At 41.1% G+C, this 10,236-nt stretch overlaps 1 protein-coding gene across 1 annotated transcript in view; it reads right to left on the bottom strand.

Annotated features, from left to right (window-relative positions):
* Positions 1 to 657: 657 nt before the first annotated feature.
* id4 (inhibitor of DNA binding 4) overlaps positions 658 to 10,236 on the bottom strand; it is a 37,009-nt gene continuing 27,430 nt past the window's right edge. Inside the window, exon 3 of the mRNA XM_061948672.2 lies at positions 658 to 1,038. The gene's annotated coding sequence lies outside the window, so the exon portion shown is untranslated. The remainder of the gene's footprint in view (positions 1,039 to 10,236) is intronic.

The following is a 10,236-nucleotide window of genomic DNA, read 5'->3' as shown; positions in this document are numbered from 1 at the left end:
GCAGCTGAAAGGTGGTACTGTAGAAGCCCACTCTCCAATGTAAATGTTGTACAATATTATTACTTTGTTTAAAAATAACTACTGTAGTTGTTAGTAGAGATGTCCGATAATGGCTTTTTGCCGATATCCGATATTGTCCAACTCTTTAATTACCGATACCGATATCAACCGATACCGATATATACAGTCGTGGAATTAACACATTATTATGCCAGGTATGGTGAAGATATGGTCTTTTTTTTTAAAACAATTAATAAAATAAAATAAGATAAACACATTAAAAACATTTTCTTGAATAAAAAAGAAAGTAAAACAATATAAAAACAGTTACATAGAAACTAGTAATTAATGAAAATGAGAAAAATTAACTGTTAAAGGTTAGTACTATTAGTGGACCAGCAGCACGCACAATCATGTGTGCTTACGGACTGTATCCCTTGCAGACTGTATTGATATATATTGATATGTAATGTAGGAACCAGAATATTAATAACAGAAAGAAACAACCCTTTTGTGTGAATGAGTGTGAATGGGGGAGGGAGGTTTTTTGGGTTGGTGCACTAATTGTAAGTGTATCTTGTGTTTTTTATGTTGATTTAATTAAAAAAAAACCAAAAAAAAACCCCGATACCGATAATAACAAAACCGATACCGATAATTTCCGATATTACATTTTAAAGCATTATACATTTATATCTAGTTGTTAGTAGTACATTCCTTCGTATTGTTTTTTTTGTCAGGAACCCCAAGATGCAGAGATGGTAGGCTTGATGCAGGAAAACTTGACTTTAATGTCCAAAATGCAGGGAAAACACAAACCAAGAACCAGGAGACAGGAAACCAGGAAAGCATGGAACAGGCAACAGGATTCAAGGACAACTGGAGACAGCAAACAGTCGACAGCATACAATCCTCCAGCACTGACTGGAGGGCGAGGCAGGTATAAATAGTAGCTTGATTGGCAATTCCCACCAGGTGTGCCAGGCTGCCAATCAGGGACAGGTGAGGGAAATGAGCGCTCAGGGAGACGTGCAGGAACTGCAACCAAAATAAGAGCGCTGACAGGAATTAAAACACAAACACAGAGGAAAAAACAAAACATAACCAAACTGTCAGTGACAAGCCTGACAGTTTTAATACAATATCCATTCTCTAAAAGTTTGTTTTACTGTTCAAAATGCATGTTACATGTTAAAATGGTGATGTTTTGGGGAAATGGGAAACATAGATTTGAGATACAAGTGTTTTACATTAGGAGCTACGTCTCAGAACCAATTGATGGGTTATACTTGTATAGCGCTTTTCTACCTTCAAGATACTCAAAGCGCTTTGACACTATTTCCACATTCACCCTTTCACACACTGATGGCGGGAGCTGCCATGCAAGGCCCTTACCACGAGCCATCAGGAGCAAGGGTGAAGTGTCTTGATCAAGGAAGCTGGGGATCCAACCAGGAACCCAAAGGCGCCACGCCGTCCCCAATTAGGTTTGTAAGTGGAGGTATGTGTTAAGACACATACTGTAGAGCAGTGTTTTTCAACCACTGTGCCGCGGCACACTAGTGTGCCGTGAGATACAGTCTGGTGTGCCGTGGGAGATTATCTAATTTCACCTATTTTGGTTAAAAAGATTTTTTGCAAACCAGTAATTATAGTCTGCAAATGATGTGTTGTTGTTGAGTGGTCGGTGCTGTCTAGAGCTTGGCAGAGTAACTGTGTAATTGTCATTTCTGTGTGATCATGTTTTGTTTTAGTCATGTTCGGTTTTGTTTTTGGACTTTTTGTGCACTTTTGTTTTGTTTTGTCACCATAATGTCCGAACGTGGACTATGGAGTTTTTGTTTTCTCAAGATGCAAGTGAATTTGGATCGGACATGGCTTGAAGGTGGGTACATGATTTATTTATTACTATCAAAAAGGAACAAACGAAAAGCGCGCACAATGGCGGAGGTAAAAAAAAAACTTGCACAAAGGCAGAAACTGTGAACACGAAATAAAAAAACACTTACTGTGGCATGGGACCGTGAACAGGGCTTGATACGAGAGGATAGCAGGGTTAGAAAAGATATGACACCATGATGAACAACAGAAAATGAAAAGCTTAAATAACACAGATATGATTAACAACAGGTGCGTGACTCAAAACAGGTGCGTGACATGACAGGTGAAAACTAATGGGTTGCTATGGTGACAAACAAGAGTGCATAATGAGTCCAAACGTGGAACAGGTGAAACTAATGGGTAACCATGGAAACAAGACAAGGGAGTGAAAAGCCAGAAACTAAAGAGTCAATAACTAAACAAAACAAAACATGACTAAAACAAAACATGATTACACAGACATGACAGTAATACTCTTCCATATCAGTAGGTGGCAGCCGGTAGCTAATTGCCTTGTAGATGTCAGAAACAGCGGGAGGCAGTGTGCAGGTAAAAAGGTGTTTAATGCTTAAACCAAAAATAAACAAAAGGTGAGTGCCCCTAAGAAAAAACATTGAAGCCTAGGGAAGGCTATGCAGAACGAAACTGAACTGGCTACAAAGAAAACAAAAACAGAATGCTGGACGACAGCAAAGACTTACTGTGGAGCAAAGACGGCGTCCAAAATGTACATCCGAACATGACATGACAATCAACAATGTCCCCACAAAGAAGGATAAAAACAACTGAAATATTCTTGATTGCTAAAACAAAGTAGATGCGGAAAATATTGCTCAAAGGAAGACGTGAAACTGGAAAACACCAAAAAAAGAGAAAAAACAAACAAAATAGGAGCGCAAGACAAGAACTAAAACAGTACACACAGGAAAACAGAAAAACACTCTGAATAAGTCACGGCGTGATGTGACAGGTGGTGACAGTACACCTACTTTGAGACAAGAGCTATAGTGATGCATGCTTGGTTATGTCATGTCTGTGTGATCATGTTTTTGTTTTAGTCATGTTCGGTTTTGTTTTTGGACTTTTTGTGCACTTTTGTTTTGTCACCATAGCAACCATTAGTTTTCACCTGTCACGTCACGCACCTGTTTCACGTTTTGAGTCACGCACCTGTTTTCGTTAATCATGTCTATAGTATTTAAGTTCATTGTTTTCAGTTTGTCGTTCTGACGACATCCCACATTTATACTCTCCACACACCCTTATGACCCTTGCTGCGCTTTTTCATGCCGTTTTTTCATCCAAGTAAGTTTTCTTTATTCATGCCATAGTTTGCAAGTTTTGTTTAATTGTTCATAGTTTCTGCCAATGTGCAAGTTCTGTGTTTATAGTCTAGTTTTGTACCTCCGCCCTTGTGCGCGCCTTTTGTTTGATCCTTTTTTTTTTTTGTAGTTATAGTGTTTAAATAAATCATGTATTTACCTTCACGCCACATCTGGTCCAATTCACTTGCACCTCGGGAGAACAAACCAAGCCATAGTCCTAGTCATGACAGGTTATGGTTTTGCGAGAACCACTTTTTATTGTCAATATCGGCTGCTGAGTTTAATTTTTTTGATGTTTTCTGCTCGCGGTGTGCCTCGGGATTTTTTCAATGAAAAAAATGTGCCTTGTCTCAGAGATGGTTGAAAAACACTGCTGTAGAGAACTGAAACATGAGCGTAATATGTCTGCTTTGATATCCTGTATGCGTCATGTTATTTCCTGCACTTTTTAAATATTATTATTACACTTTGTGGTTTTTGGTTTCAGAAAAAACTCTGGATCGCAAAGGTTGTCATCATTAATCAAGTGATTAACGGTTAAAGACGTCTTTTTTGGGCAGTAGGATGAAGCAGTAACATAGTCTTATAGCATTTTCTTTTGCACTTCTATTTTATAAATTGTGTTTCGCAGGAAACTCCAATGCTGCAGTTATGACTTTCATGCCGATGTTTGAATTATTTTGCTTCTGAGCTGAATGGCAAAAGGCCAATCTTTTCTTCTGTGCTTCCAACAATCTTCTCGTATAACAATCATTTCTTGACAGCTCAAATGAGAAAATGACTAAGAGGGCTCGCGATTAACATATTGAGTTATCATCTCGGACAGGTAGAGAAATTACTTAATCAAGCCCGGCGATATTTATCTTTGTTCACCTATGCACCTGTTCTGCTCATTACAGATCTTATTACCGCCGAGATTGCACTGTTCGTGGTCATGCGCTGATTAGTTTTGATCAGTAGTATAATTGGGTGTAAGCTGTTTCCTTCTTCACAAATATTTAGCACATTAATGCAGAGTGTATGTTAAGGTTGGAATCAGACTACATCATTTTTGTCCTCTGCAGTTTTGTGTACTTTTTTCTGAAACGTGTAACTCTGACAAAAGTAATGCAACCAAAAAAAAAATAGCTTTAACATTGATTCCTCATAGTACCTTATGATGTTTTGTGTTTCCCATCTTGTTTGTCATAGATTTAAAAACGCCCAATATTTATGTAAGTAATGAAAATGATAACAGCGTATATGTACAAACCCCAAAACCAGTGCAGTTGGCACGTTGTGTAAATGGTAAATAAAAACAGAATACAATGATTTGCTAATCCTTTCCAACCTATATTCAATTGGATAGACTGCAAAGACAAGATACTTAACGTTCGAACTGGAAAACGTTATTTTTTGCAAATATTAGCTCATTTGGAATTTGATGCCTGCAACATGTTTCAAAAAAGCTGGCACATGTGGCACAAAAGGCTGAGAACGTTGAGGAATGCTCATCAAACACTTATTTGGAACATCCCACAGGTGAACGGGCTGATTGGGAACAGGTGGGTGCCATGATTGTGTATAAAAACAACTTCCATGAAATGTTCAGTTATTCACAAACCAGGATGGGGCGAGGGTCACCACTTTGTGAACAAATGCGTGAGCAAATTGTCGAACAGTTTAAGAACAACATTTCTCAACCAGCTATTGCAAGGAATTTAGGGATTTCACCATCTATGGTCTGTAATATCATCAAAAGGTTCAGAGAATCTGGAGAAATCACTGCACGTTATATCACCACATGGGCTCAGGAACACTTCAGAAAATCACTGTCTGTAACTACAGTTGGTCGCTACATCTGTAAGTGCAAGTTAGAACTCTACTAAACAAAGCGAAAGCCATTTATCAACAACACCCAGAAACGCAGCCGGCTTCGCTGGGTCCAAGCTCATCTAAGATGGACTGATGCAAAGTGTAAAGGTGTTCTGTGGTCTGACGAGTCCACATTTCAAATTGTTTTGGGAAACTGTGGACGTCGTGTCCTCCGGACCAAAGAGGAAAAGAACCATCCGGATTGTTATAGGCGCAAAGTTCAAAAGCCAGCATCTGTGATGGTATGGGGGTGTATTAGTGCCCAAGACATGGGTAACTTACACATCTGTGAAGGCACCATTAATGCTGAAAGGTACATACAGGTTTTGGAGCAACATATGTTGCCATCGAGCAACGTTATCATGGACGCCCCTGCTTATTTCAGCAAGACAATGCCAAGCCACATGTTACAACAGCGTGGCTTTGTAGTAAAAGAGTGCGGGTACTAGACTGGCCTGCCATTGAAAATGTGTGGCGCAATATGAAGCGTAAAATACCACAACAGAGACCCCGGACTGTTGAACAACTTAAGCTGTACATCAAGCAAGAATGGGAAAGAATTCCACCTGAAAAGCTTCAAAAAATGGTCTCCTCATTTCCCAAACGTTTACTGAGTGTTGTTAAAGGCCTACTGAAATGCGATTTTCTTATTTAAACGGGGATAGCAGGTCCATTCTATGTGTCATACTTGATCATTTCGCGATATTGCCATATTTTTGCTGAAAGGATTTAGTAGAGAACATCGACGATAAAGTTCGCAACTTTAGGTCGCTGATAAAAAAAGCCTTGCCTGTACCGGAAGTAGCAGACGATATGCGTGTGACGTCACAGGTTGTGGAGCTCCTCACATCCGCACATTGTTTACAATCATGGCCACCAGCAGCGAGAGCGATTCGGACCGAGAAAGCGACGATTTCCCCATTAATTTGAGCGAAGATGAAAGATTCGTGGATGAGGAAAGTGAGAGTGAAGGACTAGAGGGCAGTGGGAGCGATTCAGATCGGGAAGATGCTGTGAGAGGCGGGTGGGACCTGATATTCAGCTGGGAATGACTAAAACAGTAAATAAACACAAGACATATATATACTCTATTAGCCACAACACAACCAGGCTTATATTTAATATGCCACAAATTAATCCCGCATAACAAACACCTCCCCCCTCCCGTCCATATAACCCGCCAATACAACTCAAACACCTGCACAACACACTCAATCCCACAGCCCAAAGTACCGTTCACCTCCCCAAAGTTCATACAGCACATATATTTCCCCAAAGTCCCCAAAGTTACGTACGTGGAATGCACATAGCGGCACGCACGTACGGGCAAGCGATCAAATGTTTGGAAGCCGCAGCTGCATGCGTACTCACGGTACCGCGTCTGCGTATCCAACTCAAAGTCCTCCTGGTAAGAGTCTCTGTTGTCCCAGTTCTCCACAGGCCAATGGTAAAGCTTGACTTTCATCTTCCGGGAATGTAAACAATGAAACACCGGCTGTGGGGTGCATTCTACGGCGGGGGGTGCGTTATCCGGCACAACACCTGCCGCAATACACCGCTTCCCACCAACAGCTTTCTTCTTTGCTGTCTCCATTGTTCATTGAACAAATTGCAAAAGATTCACCAACACAGATGTCCAGAATACTGTGGAATTTTGCGATGAAAACAGACGACTTAATAGCTGACCACCATGCTGTCCCAAAATTGTCCTCTACAATCCGTGACGTCACGCGCTGACGTCATCATACCGAGACGTTTTCAGCAGGATATTTCGCGCTAAATTTAAAATTGCACTTTAGTATTGGCATGTGTTGCAATGTTAAGATTTCATCATTGATATATAAACTATCAGACTGCGTGGTCGGTAGTAGTGGGTTTCAGTTGGCCTTTAAAAGGAAAGGCCATGTAACACAGTGGTAAAAATGCCCCTGCACCAACTTTTTTGCAATGGGTTGCAGCCATTAAATTCTAAGTTAATGATTATTTTCAAACACAATTAAATTTCTCAGTTCGAACATTAAGTATCTTCTCTTTGCAGTCTATTCAATTAAACATAAGTTGAAAAGGATTTAAAAATCATTGTATTCTGGTTTTATTTGCCATTTACTCAATGTGCCAACTTCATTGGTTTCGGGTTTAGTATTTATGCTGTGCGGTTGGCGCGTATACAACTAAAGAAGGTAAACCAGGGTCGTCATGGAAACCCTCCTGGTTTAATAACAAGCTGCAGCAACCCGGATTTTTTTTTTTTTTTTAGAGTATGCACAGACATGCACTCTTACAAGTCACTGACAGTTTACACAGACGTGTAGGCGAGAGTCTCCTGAGAAAGACAGCTGCAAGGCGAGGAGATGGAGGGAGGAGAGAGGGAATGAACAGCCAAGCAATAGGTGAGGAAGGTGGGCGGAGAGATGGGAGAGTGAAGGAATGTTTTTATCTCTCCTAAGACTGCAACTGTTTGTGCTGCCGCCATCAGTCCTCACTGCACTTTGATGGCTTCCAGCGCACTCGACTGCATTTACTGCGCTCTTGGCGAGCACGTGAACAAATCTATTACGAGTCGACTGATATAAACTTTCCCCCCTTTTCTCAACCGCAGCAAACAGTAATTAAAAGCAATGATTTGACAGTAATGGCCGTAATTGATAGTCGTCAAGGTTCACGTGCCAGATAATGGTATTGTTTATGCAAATGATTGTTGTTGGTGTTTATTCATAAGCTTGGGAATCTTCCACCGCGCCACAAATGAGCGCTTCAAAACACAAGCAGACGTCTGTGATATTGAAGTGGCCATTTGCCCAATCAGGGAATCAAGTCAATAAAGGAAACATTTTCAGGGTAGGGGGATCTGATCTGGAAAACATTAGCATGTGAATTAGTTGTTGACTATGTGCCAAGGCCAACAGACTAATGGGTGCCAACTACATGACAACACTGCTCTAATCGATGGCTTGATGTCTATATGGAAACATATGGAGGGATCAGACGTGCATCTTGTGTTTCATTTGGGTCCAATTTCTGCTCACTTCTTTTTTCCTGTCTTTTGACTGAAGTGGATAAGAAAACATCAATCACCACATTCACACGCACACAATATTCCTGTATGGGAAGAAATGTAGAAAATATTCCCTATGATCTTGAAATTCTGAATGCCATTTTACGGTCATTAAAAAAAACAGATTTTTTTACCCCTGTTTTGTGTCTGTAACAATGATGAAATGTAAACATTAAAAAAGGAAAATGCATCCAATGGTCTAATTCACAAAACCCAAAACCGGTGAGGTTGGCACGTTGTGTATGTCAGGCTTGTCCCTGACAGTTTGACTGTGTTTTAGTTTTTTCTCTGTGTTTGTCTTAGTTTCCTGTCAGCGCTTTTATTTTGTCTTCATTTCCTGAGTGTCTCCCTGAGTGCTGCTTCCCCTCAGCTGTGGCTGATTGGCACCTGGCCACACCTGGTGTCAATCAGCCAGCTACTATTTAAACCTGCCTTCTCCTCCAGTCACTGCTGGATCATTATGTCAGAGTTTGTAGGTGACGAACCCCAAGATGCAGAGAAGGCGGAAGGCATTGTACGAGAAAACATGATTTAATTAAACACTAAGGCAAAACAACAAACGAAAGGGTAACAAAAGGCGCGCACAAGGCGGAGAACAAACTTGGCTATGAACTAAAATAGCACAGAGGCTAACTGTGGACAAGAAACCAAAAACACTTACTGTGACACGAAGGAACTAGGACATGAGCAGAGTGAAACAAAAGTAGACAGAGCTACAACGACAAGTATTAAGAACAACGACACGACAGGTAGGAACGACAATGATCCAGCAATGACTGGAGGAGAAGGCAGGTTTAAATAGTAGCTGGCTGATTGACACCAGGTGTGGCCAGGTGCCAATCAGCCACAGCTGAGGGGAAGCAGCACTCAGGGAGACACTCAGGAAATGAAGACAAAATAAAAGCGCTGACAGGAAACTAAGACAAACACAGAGAAAAAACTAAAACACAGTCAAACTGTCAGGGACAAGCTTGACAGTGTAAATGGTAAATAAAAACAGAATACAATGATTTGCAAATCCTTTTCAACCTACCGTATTTTTCGGAGTATAAGTCGCACCTGCCAAAAATGCATAATAAAAAAGGAAAAAAACATATATAAGTCGCACTGGAGCCCGGCCAAACTATGAAAAAAACTGCGACTTATAGTCCGAAAAATACGGTATATTCAATTGAATAGTGTTTTTCAACCTTTTTTGAGGCAAGGCACATTTTTTTCATTAAAAAAATACAGAGGCACACCACCAGCAGAAAAGGTTAAAAAATGAAACTCCACCAGGTTGTCGTACCTTATTTTGAATTTGTTACTGTTTCCTGTGTGTGTCTTGCGCTGTTATTTTGGTGACCCTTCCTGTTTTGTTGGTGTTCTCCTGTAGCAGCTTCACGCCTTCCTTTGAGTGCTATTGCCCGCACCTGCTTTTGTTTTCGCAATCAAGACTATTGAAGTTGTGCGTACGCTATCCTTCTTTGTTGGGACATTGTTGATTGTCATGTCATGTACGGCTGTGCTTTGTGGACGCCGTCTTTGCTCCACGCGCTGTAAGTTTTTGCTGTCGTCCAGCATTCTATTTTTGTTGACTTTGTAGCCAGTTCAGTTTTACTTTACTGGGGACGGCGTGGCAAAGTTGGTAGAGTGGCCGTGTCAGCAATCGGAGTGTTGCTGGTTACTGGGGTTCAATCCCCACCTTCTACCATCCTAGTCACGTCTGTTGTGTCCTTGGGCAAGACACTTCACCCCTTGCTCCTGATGGCTGCTGGTTAGCGCCTTGCATGGCAGCTCCCGCCATCAGTGTGTGAATGGGTGAATGTGGTAATACTGTCAAAGCGCTTTGAGTACCTTGAAGGTAGAAAAGCGCTATACAAGTATAACCAATGTATCATTACTTTTGTTTTGTATATGCTATGCATCAGTGCCTTTTCCTAGCGGGACTTGCCTTTTGCTGATTTTTGGTTTAAGCGTTACAGACCTTTTTACCTGCACGCTGTCTCCTGCTGTGCTCTGCATATTGGGATCACGACAAACCATCCTTGACGAGTTCCGACTTCTACAAAGCAATGAACTACCTGCTGCCACCTACTGATATGGAGTATCACAAGATTACCCTGTCAAGCTCTACACAGC

The sequence above is a fragment of the Nerophis lumbriciformis genome, linkage group LG04, assembly GCF_033978685.3.
Source record: "Nerophis lumbriciformis linkage group LG04, RoL_Nlum_v2.1, whole genome shotgun sequence".
In the NCBI taxonomy this organism is placed as follows: Eukaryota; Metazoa; Chordata; class Actinopteri; order Syngnathiformes; family Syngnathidae; genus Nerophis; species Nerophis lumbriciformis.
This window is presented reverse-complemented; position numbering and strand designations above follow the sequence as displayed.